Raw genomic sequence first — 18,787 nt, forward strand, 5'->3', positions numbered from 1 at the left:
AAATTGAGGTTAAGAAAATCTCCTCGTTGATTTGGGACATTACTCGTTTTTGACCCTTTTTTACTAGGAAGGCCATAATGTGGCCGATTTGCATTGAATCTTTGCGTGTGACAATTCGTTGGATAGGTAAACAACATAGCTACGACTTCCATGGGATATTTTTGCATTTTTTAAAAATTCAGCCAAAATGGAGGTTAAGAAAATCTCTTCGTTAATTTGGGACATTACTCGTTTTCGACCCTTTTTTACTAGGAAGGCCATAATGTGGCCGATTTGCATTGAATCTTAGCGTGTGACAATTCGTTGGATAGGTAAACAACATAGCTACGACTTCCATGGGATATTTTTGCATTTTTTAAATATTCAGCCAATATGGAGGTTAAGAAAATCTCCTCGTTAATTTGGGACATTACTCGTTTTCGACCCTTTTTTACTAGGAAGGCCATAATGTGGCCGATTTGCATTGAATCTTAGCGTGTGACAATTCGTTGGATAGGTAAACAACATAACTACGACTTCCATGGGACATTTTTGCATTCTCTAAAAATTCAGCCAAAATGGGGGTTAAGAAAATATCCTCGTTAATTTGGGACATTACTCGTTTTCGACCCTTTTTTAGTAGGAAGGCCATAATGTGGCCGATTTGTATTGAATCTTAGCGTGTGACAATTTGTTGGATAGGTAAACAACATAACTACGACTTCCATGGGATATTTTTGCATTCTCTAAAAATTCGGCCAAAATGGAGGTTAAGAAAATCTCCTCGTTAATTTAGGACATTACTCGTTTTCGACCCATTTTTACTAGGAAGGCCATAAAGTGGCCGATTTGTAATGAATCTTAGCATGTGACAATTCGTTGGATAGGTAAACAACATAACTACGACTTCCATGGGATATTTTTGCATTCTCTAAAAATTTAGCCAAAATGGAGGTTAAGAAAATCCCCTCGTTAATTTAGGACATTACTCGTTTTCAACCCTTTTTTATAAGGAAGGCCATAAAGTGGCCGGTTTATATTGAATCTTAGCATGGGACAATTCGTTGGATAGGTAAACAACATAGCTACGACTTCCATGGGATATTTTTGCATTTTTTAAAAATTCAGCCAAAATAGAGGTTAAGAAAATCTCCTCGTTAATTTGGGACATTACTCGTTTTCGACCCTTTTTTACTAGGAAGGCCATAATGTGGCCGATTTGCATTGAATCTTAGCGTGTGACAATTCGTTGGATAGGTAAACAACATAGCTACGACTTCCATGGGATATTTTTGCATTTTTTTAAAATTCAGCCAAAATGGAGGTTAAGAAAATCTCCTTGTTAATTTGGGACATTACTCGTTTTCGACCCTTTTTTACTAGGAAGGCCATAATGTGGCCGATTTGCATTGAATCTTAGCGTGTGACAATTCGTTGGATAGGTAAACAACATAACTACGACTTCCATGGGACATTTTTGCATTCTGTAAAAATTCAGCCAAAATGGGGGTTAAGAAAATATCCTCGGTAATTTGGGACATTACTCGTTTTCGACCCTTTTTTAGTAGGAAGGCCATAATGTGGCCGATTTGCATTGAATCTTAGCGTGTGACAATTTGTTGGATAGGTAAACAACATAACTACGACTTCCATGGGATATTTTTGCATTCTCTAAAAATTCGGCCAAAATGGAGGTTAAGAAAATCTCCTCGTTAATTTAGGACATTACTCGTTTTCGACCCATTTTTACTAGGAAGGCCATAAAGTGGCCGGTTTGTAATGAATCTTAGCATGTGACAATTCGTTGGATAGGTAAACAACATAACTACGACTTCCATGGGATATTTTTGCATTCTCTAAAAATTTAGCCAAAATGGAGGTTAAGAAAATCCCCTCGTTAATTTAGGACATTACTCGTTTTCAACCCTTTTTTATAAGGAAGGCCATAAAGTGGCCGGTTTGTACTGAATCTTAGCATGGGACAATTCGTTGGATAGGTAAACAACATAGCTACGACTTCCATGGGATATTTTTGCATTTTTTAAAAATTCAGCCAAAATGGAGGTTAAGAAAATCTCCTTGTTAATTTGGGACATTACTCGTTTTCGACCCTTTTTTACTAGGAAGGCCATAATGTGGCCGATTTGCATTGAATCTTAGCGTGTGACAATTCGTTGGATAGGTAAACAACATAACTACGACTTCCATGGGATATTTTTGCATTCTCTAAAAATTTGGCCAAAATGGAGGTTAAGAAAATCTCCTCGTTAATTTAGGACATTACTCGTTTTCGACCCATTTTTAGTAGGAAGGCCTTAAAGTGGCCGATTTTATTGAATCTTAGCATGTGACAATTCGTTGGATAGGTAAACAACATAACTACGACTTCCATGGGATATTTTTGCATTCTCTAAAAATTCAGCCAAAATGGAGGTTAAGAAAATCCCCTCGTTAATTTAGGACATTACTCGTTTTCGACCCTTTTTTATAAGGAAGGCCATAAAGTGGCCGGTTTGTATTGAATCTTAGCATGAGACAATTCGTTGGATAGGTAAACAACATAGCTACGACTTCCATGGGATATTTTTGCATTTTTTAAAAATTCAGCCAAAATGGAGGTTAAGAAAATCTCCTCGTTAATTTGGGACATTACTCGTTTTCGACCCTTTTTTACTAGGAAGGCCATAATGTGGCCGATTTGCATTGAATCTTAGCGTGTGACAATTCGTTGGATAGGTAAACAACATAACTACGACTTCCATGGGACATTTTTGCATTCTGTAAAAATTCAGCCAAAATGGGGGTTAAGAAAATATCCTCGGTAATTTGGGACAGTACTCGTTTTCGACCCTTTTTTAGTAGGAAGGCCATAATGTGGCCGATTTGTATTGAATCTTAGCGTGTGACAATTTGTTGGATAGGTAAACAACATAACTACGACTTCCATGGGATATTTTTGCATTCTCTAAAAATTCGGCCAAAATGGAGGTTAAGAAAATCTCCTCGTTAATTTAGGACATTACTCGTTTTCGACCCATTTTTACTAGGAAGGCCATAAAGTGGCCGATTTGTAATGAATCTTAGCATGTGACAATTCGTTGGATAGGTAAACAACATAACTACGACTTCCATGGGATATTTTTGCATTCTCTAAAAATTTAGCCAAAATGGAGGTTAAGAAAATCCCCTCGTTAATTTAGGACATTACTCGTTTTCAACCCTTTTTTATAAGGAAGGCCATAAAGTGGCCGGTTTGTATTGAATCTTAGCATGGGACAATTCGTTGGATAGGTAAACAACATAGCTACGACTTCCATGGGATATTTTTGCATTTTTTAAAAATTCAGCCAAAATGGAGGTTAAGAAAATCTCCTCGTTAATTTGGGACATTACTCGTTTTCGACCCTTTTTTACTAGGAAGGCCATAATGTGGCCGATTTGCATTGAATCTTAGCGTGTGACAATTCGTTGGATAGGTAAACAACATAGCTACGACTTCCATGGGATATTTTTGCATTTTTTAAAAATTCAGCCAAAATGGAGGTTAAGAAAATCTCCTTGTTAATTTGGGACATTACTCGTTTTCGACCCTTTTTTACTAGGAAGGCCATAATGTGGCCGATTTGCATTGAATCTTAGCGTGTGACAATTCGTTGGATAGGTAAACAACATAACTACGACTTCCATGGGATATTTTTGCATTCTCTAAAAATTTGGCCAAAATGGAGGTTAAGAAAATCTCCTCGTTAATTTAGGACATTACTCGTTTTCGACCCATTTTTAGTAGGAAGGCCTTAAAGTGGCCGATTTGTATTGAATCTTAGCATGTGACAATTCGTTGGATAGGTAAACAACATAACTACGACTTCCATGGGATATTTTTGCATTCTCTAAAAATTCAGCCAAAATGGAGGTTAAGAAAATCCCCTCGTTAATTTAGGACATTACTCGTTTTCGACCCTTTTTTATAAGGAAGGCCATAAAGTGGCCGGTTTGTATTGAATCTTAGCATGAGACAATTCGTTGGATAGGTAAACAACATAGCTACGACTTCCATGGGATATTTTTGCATTTTTTAAAAATTCAGCCAAAATGGAGGTTAAGAAAATCTCCTCGTTAATTTGGGACATTACTCGTTTTCGACCCTTTTTTACTAGGAAGGCCATAATGTGGCCGATTTGCATTGAATCTTAGCGTGTGACAATTCGTTGGATAGGTAAACAACATAACTACGACTTCCATGGGACATTTTTGCATTCTGTAAAAATTCAGCCAAAATGGGGGTTAAGAAAATATCCTCGGTAATTTGGGACAGTACTCGTTTTCGACCCTTTTTTAGTAGGAAGGCCATAATGTGGCCGATTTGTATTGAATCTTAGCGTGTGACAATTTGTTGGATAGGTAAACAACATAACTACGACTTCCATGGGATATTTTTGCATTCTCTAAAAATTTGGCCAAAATGGAGGTTAAGAAAATCTCCTCGTTAATTTAGGACATTACTCGTTTTCGACCCATTTTTAGTAGGAAGGCCTTAAAGTGGCCGATTTGTATTGAATCTTAGCATGTGACAATTCGTTGGATAGGTAAACAACATAACTACGACTTCCATGGGATATTTTTGCATTCTCTAAAAATTCAGCCAAAATGGAGGTTAAGAAAATCCCCTCGTTAATTTAGGACATTACTCGTTTTCGACCCTTTTTTATAAGGAAGGCCATAAAGTGGCCGGTTTGTATTGAATCTTAGCATGAGACAATTCGTTGGATAGGTAAACAACATAGCTACGACTTCCATGGGATATTTTTGCATTTTTTAAAAATTCAGCCAAAATGGAGGTTAAGAAAATCTCCTCGTTAATTTGGGACATTACTCGTTTTCGACCCTTTTTTACTAGGAAGGCCATAATGTGGCCGATTTGCATTGAATCTTAGCGTGTGACAATTCGTTGGATAGGTAAACAACATAACTACGACTTCCATGGGACATTTTTGCATTCTGTAAAAATTCAGCCAAAATGGGGGTTAAGAAAATATCCTCGGTAATTTGGGACAGTACTCGTTTTCGACCCTTTTTTAGTAGGAAGGCCATAATGTGGCCGATTTGTATTGAATCTTAGCGTGTGACAATTTGTTGGATAGGTAAACAACATAACTACGACTTCCATGGGATATTTTTGCATTCTCTAAAAATTCGGCCAAAATGGAGGTTAAGAAAATCTCCTCGTTAATTTAGGACATTACTCGTTTTCGACCCATTTTTACTAGGAAGGCCATAAAGTGGCCGATTTGTAATGAATCTTAGCATGTGACAATTCGTTGGATAGGTAAACAACATAACTACGACTTCCATGGGATATTTTTGCATTCTCTAAAAATTTAGCCAAAATGGAGGTTAAGAAAATCCCCTCGTTAATTTAGGACATTACTCGTTTTCAACCCTTTTTTATAAGGAAGGCCATAAAGTGGCCGGTTTGTATTGAATCTTAGCATGGGACAATTCGTTGGATAGGTAAACAACATAGCTACGACTTCCATGGGATATTTTTGCATTTTTTAAAAATTCAGCCAAAATGGAGGTTAAGAAAATCTCCTCGTTAATTTGGGACATTACTCGTTTTCGACCCTTTTTTACTAGGAAGGCCATAATGTGGCCGATTTGCATTGAATCTTAGCGTGTGACAATTCGTTGGATAGGTAAACAACATAGCTACGACTTCCATGGGATATTTTTGCATTTTTTAAAAATTCAGCCAAAATGGAGGTTAAGAAAATCTCCTTGTTAATTTGGGACATTACTCGTTTTCGACCCTTTTTTACTAGGAAGGCCATAATGTGGCCGATTTGCATTGAATCTTAGCGTGTGACAATTCGTTGGATAGGTAAACAACATAACTACGACTTCCATGGGATATTTTTGCATTCTCTAAAAATTTGGCCAAAATGGAGGTTAAGAAAATCTCCTCGTTAATTTAGGACATTACTCGTTTTCGACCCATTTTTAGTAGGAAGGCCTTAAAGTGGCCGATTTGTATTGAATCTTAGCATGTGACAATTCGTTGGATAGGTAAACAACATAACTACGACTTCCATGGGATATTTTTGCATTCTCTAAAAATTCAGCCAAAATGGAGGTTAAGAAAATCCCCTCGTTAATTTAGGACATTACTCGTTTTCGACCCTTTTTTATAAGGAAGGCCATAAAGTGGCCGGTTTGTATTGAATCTTAGCATGAGACAATTCGTTGGATAGGTAAACAACATAGCTACGACTTCCATGGGATATTTTTGCATTTTTTAAAAATTCAGCCAAAATGGAGGTTAAGAAAATCTCCTCGTTAATTTGGGACATTACTCGTTTTCGACCCTTTTTTACTAGGAAGGCCATAATGTGGCCGATTTGCATTGAATCTTAGCGTGTGACAATTCGTTGGATAGGTAAACAACATAACTACGACTTCCATGGGACATTTTTGCATTCTGTAAAAATTCAGCCAAAATGGGGGTTAAGAAAATATCCTCGGTAATTTGGGACAGTACTCGTTTTCGACCCTTTTTTAGTAGGAAGGCCATAATGTGGCCGATTTGTATTGAATCTTAGCGTGTGACAATTTGTTGGATAGGTAAACAACATAACTACGACTTCCATGGGATATTTTTGCATTCTCTAAAAATTTGGCCAAAATGGAGGTTAAGAAAATCTCCTCGTTAATTTAGGACATTACTCGTTTTCGACCCATTTTTAGTAGGAAGGCCTTAAAGTGGCCGATTTGTATTGAATCTTAGCATGTGACAATTCGTTGGATAGGTAAACAACATAACTACGACTTCCATGGGATATTTTTGCATTCTCTAAAAATTCAGCCAAAATGGAGGTTAAGAAAATCCCCTCGTTAATTTAGGACATTACTCGTTTTCGACCCTTTTTTATAAGGAAGGCCATAAAGTGGCCGGTTTGTATTGAATCTTAGCATGAGACAATTCGTTGGATAGGTAAACAACATAGCTACGACTTCCATGGGATATTTTTGCATTTTTTAAAAATTCAGCCAAAATGGAGGTTAAGAAAATCTCCTCGTTAATTTGGGACATTACTCGTTTTCGACCCTTTTTTACTAGGAAGGCCATAATGTGGCCGATTTGCATTGAATCTTAGCGTGTGACAATTCGTTGGATAGGTAAACAACATAACTACGACTTCCATGGGACATTTTTGCATTCTGTAAAAATTCAGCCAAAATGGGGGTTAAGAAAATATCCTCGGTAATTTGGGACAGTACTCGTTTTCGACCCTTTTTTAGTAGGAAGGCCATAATGTGGCCGATTTGTATTGAATCTTAGCGTGTGACAATTTGTTGGATAGGTAAACAACATAACTACGACTTCCATGGGATATTTTTGCATTCTCTAAAAATTCGGCCAAAATGGAGGTTAAGAAAATCTCCTCGTTAATTTAGGACATTACTCGTTTTCGACCCATTTTTACTAGGAAGGCCATAAAGTGGCCGATTTGTAATGAATCTTAGCATGTGACAATTCGTTGGATAGGTAAACAACATAACTACGACTTCCATGGGATATTTTTGCATTCTCTAAAAATTTAGCCAAAATGGAGGTTAAGAAAATCCCCTCGTTAATTTAGGACATTACTCGTTTTCAACCCTTTTTTATAAGGAAGGCCATAAAGTGGCCGGTTTGTATTGAATCTTAGCATGGGACAATTCGTTGGATAGGTAAACAACATAGCTACGACTTCCATGGGATATTTTTGCATTTTTTAAAAATTCAGCCAAAATGGAGGTTAAGAAAATCTCCTCGTTAATTTGGGACATTACTCGTTTTCGACCCTTTTTTACTAGGAAGGCCATAATGTGGCCGATTTGCATTGAATCTTAGCGTGTGACAATTCGTTGGATAGGTAAACAACATAGCTACGACTTCCATGGGATATTTTTGCATTTTTTAAAAATTCAGCCAAAATGGAGGTTAAGAAAATCTCCTTGTTAATTTGGGACATTACTCGTTTTCGACCCTTTTTTACTAGGAAGGCCATAATGTGGCCGATTTGCATTGAATCTTAGCGTGTGACAATTCGTTGGATAGGTAAACAACATAACTACGACTTCCATGGGATATTTTTGCATTCTCTAAAAATTTGGCCAAAATGGAGGTTAAGAAAATCTCCTCGTTAATTTAGGACATTACTCGTTTTCGACCCATTTTTAGTAGGAAGGCCTTAAAGTGGCCGATTTGTATTGAATCTTAGCATGTGACAATTCGTTGGATAGGTAAACAACATAACTACGACTTCCATGGGATATTTTTGCATTCTCTAAAAATTCAGCCAAAATGGAGGTTAAGAAAATCCCCTCGTTAATTTAGGACATTACTCGTTTTCGACCCTTTTTTATAAGGAAGGCCATAAAGTGGCCGGTTTGTATTGAATCTTAGCATGAGACAATTCATTGGATAGGTAAACAACATAGCTACGACTTCCATGGGATATTTTTTCATTTTTTAAAAATTCAGCCAAAATGGAGGTTAAGAAAATCTCCTCGTTAATTTGGGACATTACTCGTTTTCGACCCTTTTTTACTAGGAAGGCCATAATGTGGCCGATTTGCATTGAATCTTAGCGTGTGACAATTCGTTGGATAGGTAAACAACATAACTACGACTTCCATGGGACATTTTTGCATTCTGTAAAAATTCAGCCAAAATGGGGGTTAAGAAAATATCCTCGGTAATTAGGGACATTACTCGTTTTCGACCCTTTTTTAGTAGGAAGGCCATAATGTGGCCGATTTGTATTGAATCTTAGCGTGTGACAATTTGTTGGATAGGTAAACAACATAACTACGACTTCCATGGGATATTTTTGCATTCTCTAAAAATTCGGCCAAAATGGAGGTTAAGAAAATCTCATCGTTAATTTAGGACATTACTCGTTTTCGACCCATTTTTACTAGGAAGGCCATAAAGTGGCCGATTTGTATTGAATCTTAGCATGTGACAATTCGTTGGATAGGTAAACAACATAACTACGACTTCCATGGGATATTTTTGCATTCTCTAAAAATTTAGCCAAAATGGAGGTTAAGAAAATCCCCTCGTTAATTTAGGACATTACTCGTTTTCAACCCTTTTTTATAAGGAAGGCCATAAAGTGGCCGGTTTGTATTGAATCTTAGCATGAGACAATTCGTTGGATAGGTAAACAACATAGCTACGACTTCCATGGGATATTTTTGCATTTTTTAAAAATTCAGCCAAAATGGAGGTTAAGAAAATCTCCTCGTTAATTTGGGACGTTACTCGTTTTCGACCCTTTTTTACTAGGAAGGCCATAATGTGGCCGATTTGCATTGAATCTTAGCGTGTGACAATTCGTTGGATAGGTAAACAACATAGCTACGACTTCCATGGGATATTTTTGCATTTTTTAAAAATTCAGCCAAAATGGAGGTTAAGAAAATCTCCTCGTTAATTTGGGACATTACTCGTTTTCGACCCTTTTTTACTAGGAAGGCCATAATGTGGCCGATTTGCATTGAATCTTAGCGTGTGACAATTCGTTGGATAGGTAAACAACATAACTACGACTTCCATGGGATATTTTTGCATTCTCTAAAAATTTGGCCAAAATGGAGGTTAAGAAAATCTCCTCGTTAATTTAGGACATTACTCGTTTTCGACCCATTTTTAGTAGGAAGGCCTTAAAGTGGCCGATTTGTATTGAATCTTAGCATGTGACAATTCGTTGGATAGGTAAACAACATAACTACGACTTCCATGGGATATTTTTGCATTCTCTAAAAATTCAGCCAAAATGGAGGTTAAGAAAATCCCCTCGTTAATTTAGGACATTACTCGTTTTCGACCCTTTTTTATAAGGAAGGCCATAAAGTGGCCGGTTTGTATTGAATCTTAGCATGAGACAATTCATTGGATAGGTAAACAACATAGCTACGACTTCCATGGGATATTTTTGCATTTTTTAAAAATTCAGCCAAAATGGAGGTTAAGAAAATCTCCTCGTTAATTTGGGACATTACTCGTTTTCGACCCTTTTTTACTAGGAAGGCCATAATGTGGCCGATTTGCATTGAATCTTAGCGTGTGACAATTCGTTGGATAGGTAAACAACATAACTACGACTTCCATGGGACATTTTTGCATTCTGTAAAAATTCAGCCAAAATGGGGGTTAAGAAAATATCCTCGGTAATTAGGGACATTACTCGTTTTCGACCCTTTTTTAGTAGGAAGGCCATAATGTGGCCGATTTGTATTGAATCTTAGCGTGTGACAATTTGTTGGATAGGTAAACAACATAACTACGACTTCCATGGGATATTTTTGCATTCTCTAAAAATTCGGCCAAAATGGAGGTTAAGAAAATCTCATCGTTAATTTAGGACATTACTCGTTTTCGACCCATTTTTACTAGGAAGGCCATAAAGTGGCCGATTTGTATTGAATCTTAGCATGTGACAATTCGTTGGATAGGTAAACAACATAACTACGACTTCCATGGGATATTTTTGCATTCTCTAAAAATTTAGCCAAAATGGAGGTTAAGAAAATCCCCTCGTTAATTTAGGACATTACTCGTTTTCAACCCTTTTTTATAAGGAAGGCCATAAAGTGGCCGGTTTGTATTGAATCTTAGCATGAGACAATTCGTTGGATAGGTAAACAACATAGCTACGACTTCCATGGGATATTTTTGCATTTTTTAAAAATTCAGCCAAAATGGAGGTTAAGAAAATCTCCTCGTTAATTTGGGACGTTACTCGTTTTCGACCCTTTTTTACTAGGAAGGCCATAATGTGGCCGATTTGCATTGAATCTTAGCGTGTGACAATTCGTTGGATAGGTAAACAACATAACTACGACTTCCATGGGACATTTTTGCATTCTCTAAAAATTCAGCCAAAATGGGGGTTAAGAAAATATCCTCGTTAATTTGGGACATTACTCGTTTTCGACCCTTTTTTAGTAGGAAGGCCATAATGTGGCCGATTTGTATTGAATCTTAGCGTGTGACTATTTGTTGGATAGGTAAACAACATAACTACGACTTCCATGGGATATTTTTGCACTCTCTAAAAATTCGGCCAAAATGGAGGTTAAGAAAATCTCCTCGTTAATTTTGGACATTACTCGTTTTCGACCCATTTTTACTAGGAAGGCCATAAAGTGGCCGATTTGTATTGAATCTTAGCATGTGACAATTCGTTAGATAGGTAAACAACATAACTACGACTTCCATGGGATATTTTTGCATTCTCTAAAAATTTAGCCAAAATGGAGGTTAAGAAAATCCCCTCGTTGATTTAGGACATTACTCGTTTTCAACCCTTTTTTATAAGGAAGGCCATAAAGTGGCCGGTTTGTATTGAATCTTAGCATGAGACAATTCGTTGGATAGGTAAACAACATAGCTATGACTTCCATGGGATATTTTTGCATTTTTTAAAAATTCAGCCAAAATGGAGGTTAAGAAAATCTCCTTGTTAATTTGAGACATTACTCGTTTTCGACCCTTTTTTACTAGGAAGGCCATAATGTGGCCGATTTGCATTGAATCTTAGCGTGTGACAATTCGTTGGATAGGTAAACAACATAGCTACGACTTCCATGGGATATTTTTGCATTTTTTAAAAATTCAGCCAAAATGGAGGTTAAGAAAATCTCCTCGTTAATTTGGGACATTACTCGTTTTCGACCCTTTTTTACTAGGAAGGCCATAATGTGGCCGATTTGCATTGAATCTTAGCGTGTGACAATTCGTTGGATAGGTAAACAACATAGCTACGACTTCCATGGGATATTTTTGCATTTTTTAAAAATTCAGCCAAAATGGAGGTTAAGAAAATCCCCTCGTTGATTTAGGACATTACTCGTTTTCAACCCATTTTTACTAGGAAGGCCATAAAGTGGCCGATTTGTATTGAATCTTAGCATGTGACAATTCGTTAGATAGGTAAACAACATAACTACGACTTCCATGGGATATTTTTGCATTCTCTAAAAATTTAGCCAAAATGGAGGTTAAGAAAATCCCCTCGTTGATTTAGGACATTACTCGTTTTCAACCCTTTTTTATAAGGAAGGCCATAAAGTGGCCGGTTTGTATTGAATCTTAGCATGAGACAATTCGTTGGATAGGTAAACAACATAGCTATGACTTCCATGGGATATTTTTGCATTTTTTAAAAATTCAGCCAAAATGGAGGTTAAGAAAATCTCCTTGTTAATTTGAGACATTACTCGTTTTCGACCCTTTTTTACTAGGAAGGCCATAATGTGGCCGATTTGCATTGAATCTTAGCGTGTGACAATTCGTTGGATAGGTAAACAACATAGCTACGACTTCCATGGGATATTTTTGCATTTTTTAAAAATTCAGCCAAAATGGAGGTTAAGAAAATCTCCTCGTTAATTTGGGACATTACTCGTTTTCGACCCTTTTTTACTAGGAAGGCCATAATGTGGCCGATTTGCATTGAATCTTAGCGTGTGACAATTCGTTGGATAGGTAAACAACATAGCTACGACTTCCATGGGATATTTTTGCATTTTTTAAAAATTCAGCCAAAATGGAGGTTAAGAAAATCCCCTCGTTGATTTAGGACATTACTCGTTTTCAACCCTTTTTTATAAGGAAGGCCATAAAGTGGCCGGTTTGTATTGAATCTTAGCATGAGACAATTCGTTGGATAGGTAAACAACATAGCTACGACTTCCATGGGATATTTTTGCATTTTTTAAAAATTCAGCCAAAATGGAGGTTAAGAAAATCTCCTTGTTAATTTGAGACATTACTCGTTTTCGACCCTTTTTTATAAGGAAGGCCATAAAGTGGCCGGTTTGTATTGAATCTTAGCATGAGACAATTCGTTGGATAGGTAAACAACATAGCTACGACTTCCATGGGATATTTTTGCATTTTTTAAAAATTCAGCCAAAATGGAGGTTAAGAAAATCTCCTCGTTAATTTGGGACATTACTCGTTTTCGACCCTTTTTTACTAGGAAGGCCATAATGTGGCCGATTTGCATTGAATCTTAGCGTGTGACAATTCGTTGGATAGGTAAACAACATAACTACGACTTCCATGGGACATTTTTGCATTCTGTAAAAATTCAGCCAAAATGGGGGTTAAGAAAATATCCTCGGTAATTTGGGACAGTACTCGTTTTCGACCCTTTTTTAGTAGGAAGGCCATAATGTGGCCGATTTGTATTGAATCTTAGCGTGTGAAAATTTGTTGGATAGGTAAACAACATAACTACGACTTCCATGGGATATTTTTGCATTCTCTAAAAATTCGGCCAAAATGGAGGTTAAGAAAATCTCCTCGTTAATTTAGGACATTACTCGTTTTCGACCCATTTTTACTAGGAAGGCCATAAAGTGGCCGATTTGTAATGAATCTTAGCATGTGACAATTCGTTGGATAGGTAAACAACATAACTACGACTTCCAGGGGATATTTTTGCATTCTCTAAAAATTTAGCCAAAATGGAGGTTAAGAAAATCCCCTCGTTAATTTAGGACATTACTCGTTTTCAACCCTTTTTTTATAAGGAAGGCCATAAAGTGGCCGGTTTGTATTGAATCTTAGCATGGGACAATTCGTTGGATAGGTAAACAACATAGCTACGACTTCCATGGGATATTTTTGCATTTTTTAAAAATTCAGCCAAAATGGAGGTTAAGAAAATCTCCTCGTTAATTTGGGACATTACTCGTTTTCGACCCTTTTTTACTAGGAAGGCCATAATGTGGCCGATTTGCATTGAATCTTAGCGTGTGACAATTCGTTGGATAGGTAAACAACATAGCTACGACTTCCATGGGATATTTTTGCATTTTTTAAAAATTCAGCCAAAATGGAGGTTAAGAAAATCTCCTTGTTAATTTGGGACATTACTCGTTTTCGACCCTTTTTTACTAGGAAGGCCATAATGTGGCCGATTTGCATTGAATCTTAGCGTGTGACAATTCGTTGGATAGGTAAACAACATAACTACGACTTCCATGGGATATTTTTGCATTCTCTAAAAATTTGGCCAAAATGGAGGTTAAGAAAATCTCCTCGTTAATTTAGGACATTACTCGTTTTCGACCCATTTTTAGTAGGAAGGCCTTAAAGTGGCCGATTTGTATTGAATCTTAGCATGTGACAATTCGTTGGATAGGTAAACAACATAACTACGACTTCCATGGGATATTTTTGCATTCTCTAAAAATTCAGCCAAAATGGAGGTTAAGAAAATCCCCTCGTTAATTTAGGACATTACTCGTTTTCGACCCTTTTTTATAAGGAAGGCCATAAAGTGGCCGGTTTGTATTGAATCTTAGCATGAGACAATTCATTGGATAGGTAAACAACATAGCTACGACTTCCATGGGATATTTTTGCATTTTTTAAAAATTCAGCCAAAATGGAGGTTAAGAAAATCTCCTCGTTAATTTGGGACATTACTCGTTTTCGACCCTTTTTTACTAGGAAGGCCATAATGTGGCCGATTTGCATTGAATCTTAGCGTGTGACAATTCGTTGGATAGGTAAACAACATAACTACGACTTCCATGGGACATTTTTGCATTCTGTAAAAATTCAGCCAAAATGGGGGTTAAGAAAATATCCTCGGTAATTAGGGACATTACTCGTTTTCGACCCTTTTTTAGTAGGAAGGCCATAATGTGGCCGATTTGTATTGAATCTTAGCGTGTGACAATTTGTTGGATAGGTAAACAACATAACTACGACTTCCATGGGATATTTTTGCATTCTCTAAAAATTCGGCCAAAATGGAGGTTAAGAAAATCTCATCGTTAATTTAGGACATTACTCGTTTTCGACCCATTTTTACTAGGAAGGCCATAAAGTGGCCGATTTGTATTGAATCTTAGCATGTGACAATTCGTTGGATAGGTAAACAACATAACTACGACTTCCATGGGATATTTTTGCATTCTCTAAAAATTTAGCCAAAATGGAGGTTAAGAAAATCCCCTCGTTAATTTAGGACATTACTCGTTTTCAACCCTTTTTTATAAGGAAGGCCATAAAGTGGCCGGTTTGTATTGAATCTTAGCATGAGACAATTCGTTGGATAGGTAAACAACATAGCTACGACTTCCATGGGATATTTTTGCATTTTTTAAAAATTCAGCCAAAATGGAGGTTAAGAAAATCTCCTCGTTAATTTGGGACGTTACTCGTTTTCGACCCTTTTTTACTAGGAAGGCCATAATGTGGCCGATTTGCATTGAATCTTAGCGTGTGACAATTCGTTGGATAGGTAAACAACATAACTACGACTTCCATGGGACATTTTTGCATTCTCTAAAAATTCAGCCAAAATGGGGGTTAAGAAAATATCCTCGTTAATTTGGGACATTACTCGTTTTCGACCCTTTTTTAGTAGGAAGGCCATAATGTGGCCGATTTGTATTGAATCTTAGCGTGTGACTATTTGTTGGATAGGTAAACAACATAACTACGACTTCCATGGGATATTTTTGCACTCTCTAAAAATTCGGCCAAAATGGAGGTTAAGAAAATCTCCTCGTTAATTTTGGACATTACTCGTTTTCGACCCATTTTTACTAGGAAGGCCATAAAGTGGCCGATTTGTATTGAATCTTAGCATGTGACAATTCGTTGGATAGGTAAACAACATAACTACGACTTCCATGGGATATTTTTGCATTCTCTAAAAATTTAGCCAAAATGGAGGTTAAGAAAATCCCCTCGTTGATTTAGGACATTACTCGTTTTCAACCCTTTTTTATAAGGAAGGCCATAAAGTGGCCGGTTTGTATTGAATCTTAGCATGAGACAATTCGTTGGATAGGTAAACAACATAGCTACGACTTCCATGGGATATTTTTGCATTTTTTAAAAATTCAGCCAAAATGGAGGTTAAGAAAATCTCCTTGTTAATTTGAGACATTACTCGTTTTCGACCCTTTTTTACTAGGAAGGCCATAATGTGGCCGATTTGCATTGAATCTTAGCGTGTGACAATTCGTTGGATAGGTAAACAACATAGCTACGACTTCCATGGGATATTTTTGCATTTTTTAAAAATTCAGCCAAAATGGAGGTTAAGAAAATCTCCTTGTTAATTTGGGACATTACTCGTTTTCGACCCTTTTTTACTAGGAAGGCCATAATGTGGCCGATTTGCATTGAATCTTAGCGTGTGACAATTCGTTGGATAGGTAAACAACATAACTACGACTTCCATGGGATATTTTTGCATTCTCTAAAAATTTGGCCAAAATGGAGGTAAAGAAAATCTCCTCGTTAATTTAGGACATTACTCGTTTTCAACCCATTTTTACCAGGAAGGCCTTAAAGTGGCCGATTTGTATTGAATCTTAGCATGTGACAATTCGTTGGATAGGTAAACAACATAGCTACGACTTCCATGGGATATTTTTGCATTTTTTAAAAATTCAGCCAAAATGGAGGTTAAGAAAATCTCCTTGTTAATTTGGGACATTACTCGTTTTCGACCCTTTTTTACTAGGAAGGCCATAATGTAGCCGATTTGCATTGAATCTTAGCGTGTGACAATTCGTTGGATAGGTAAACAACATAACTACGACTTCCATGGGACATTTTTGCATTCTCTAAAAATTCAGCCAAAATGGGGGTTAAGAAAATATCCTCGTTAATTTGGGACATTACTCGTTTTCGACCCTTTTTTAGTAGGAAGGCCATAATGTGGCCGATTTGTATTGAATCTTAGCGTGTGACAATTTGTTGGATAGGTAAACAACATAACTACGACTTCCATGGGATATTTTTGCATTCTCTAAAAATTCGGCCAAAATGGAGGTTAAGAAAATCTCCTCGTTAATTTAGGACATTACTCGTTTTCGACCCATTTTTACTAGGAAGGCCATAAAGTGGCCGATTTGTAATGAATCTTAGCATGTGACAATTCGTTGGATAGGTAAACAACATAACTACGACTTCCATGGGATATTTTTGCATTCTCTAAAAATTTAGCCAAAATGGAGGTTAAGAAAATCCCCTCGTTAATTTAGGACATTACTCGTTTTCAACCCTTTTTTATAAGGAAGGCCATAAAGTGGCCGGTTTGTATTGAATCTTAGCATGGGACAATTCGTTGGATAGGTAAACAACATAGTTACGACTTCCATGGGATATTTTTGCATTTTTTAAAAATTCAGCCAAAATGGAGGTTAAGAAAATCTCCTCGTTAATTTGGGACATTACTCGTTTTCGACCCTTTTTTACTAGGAAGGCCATAATGTGGCCGATTTGCATTGAATCTTAGCGTGTGACAATTCGTTGGATAGGTAAACAACATAGCTACGACTTCCATGGGATATTTTTGCATTTTTTAAAAATTCAGCCAATATGGAGGTTAAGAAAATCTCCTTGTTAATTTGGGACATTACTCGTTTTCGACCCTTTTTTACTAGGAAGGCCATAATGTGGCCGATTTGCATTGAATCTTAGCGTGTGACAATTCGTTGGATAGGTAAACAACATAACTACGACTTCCATGGGATATTTTTGCATTCTCTAAAAATTTGGCCAAAATGGAGGTTAAGAAAAATCTCCTTGTTAATTTAGGACATTACTCGTTTTCGACCCATTTTTAGTAGGAAGGCCTTAAAATGGCCGATTTGTATTGAATCTTAGCATGTGACAATTCGTTGGATAGGTAAACAACATAACTACGACTTCCATGGGATATTTTTGCATTCTCTAAAAATTCAGCCAAAATGGAGGTTAAGAAAATCCCCTCGTTAATTTAGGACATTACTCGTTTTCGACCCTTTTTTATAAGGAAGGCCATAAAGTGGCCGGTTTGTATTGAATCTTAGCATGAGACAATTCGTTGGATAGGTAAACAACATAGCTACGACTTCCAAGGGATATTTTTGCATTTTTTAAAAATTCAGCCAAAATGGAGGTTAAGAAAATCTCCTCGTTAATTTGGGACATTACTCGTTTTCGACCCTTTTTTACTAGGAAGGCCATAATGTGGCCGATTTGCATTGAATCTTAGCGTGTGACAATTCGTTGGATAGGTAAACAACATAACTACGACTTCCATGGGACATTTTTGCATTCTCTAAAAATTCAGCCAAAATGGGGGTTATGAAAATATCCTCGGTAATTTGGGACATTACTCGTTTTCGACTCTTTTTTAGTAGGAAGGCCATAATGTGGCCGATTTGTATTGAATCTTAGCGTGTGACAATTTGTTGGATAGGTAAACAACATAACTACGACTTCCATGGGATATTTTTGCATTCTCTAAAAATTTAGCCAAAATGGAGGTTAAGAAAATCCCCTCGTTAATTTAGGACATTACTCGTTTTCAACCCTTTTTTATAAGGAAGGCCATAAAGTGGCCGGTTTGTATTGAATCTTAGCATGAGACAATTCGTTGGATAGGTAAACAACATAGCTACGACTTCCATGGGATATTTTTGCATTTTTTAAAAATTCAGCCAAAATGGAGGTTAAGAAAATCTCCTCGTTAATTTGGGACATTACTCGTTTTCGACCCTTTTTTACTAGGAAGGCTATAATGTGGCCGATTTGCATTGAATCTTAGCGTGTGACAATTCGTTGGATAGGTAAACAACATAACTACGACTTCCATGGGACATTTTTGCATTCTCTAAAAATTCAGCCAAAATGGGGGTTAAGAAAATATCCTCGTTAATTTGGGACATTACTCGTTTTCGACCCTTTTTTAGTAGGAAGGCCATAATGTGGCCGATTTGTATTGAATCT

The sequence above is a fragment of the Medicago sativa genome, chromosome 8 (assembly GCF_051527215.1).
Source record: "Medicago sativa cultivar Bolivia chromosome 8, Bolivia_mono, whole genome shotgun sequence".
Taxonomy (NCBI): Eukaryota; Viridiplantae; Streptophyta; class Magnoliopsida; order Fabales; family Fabaceae; genus Medicago; species Medicago sativa.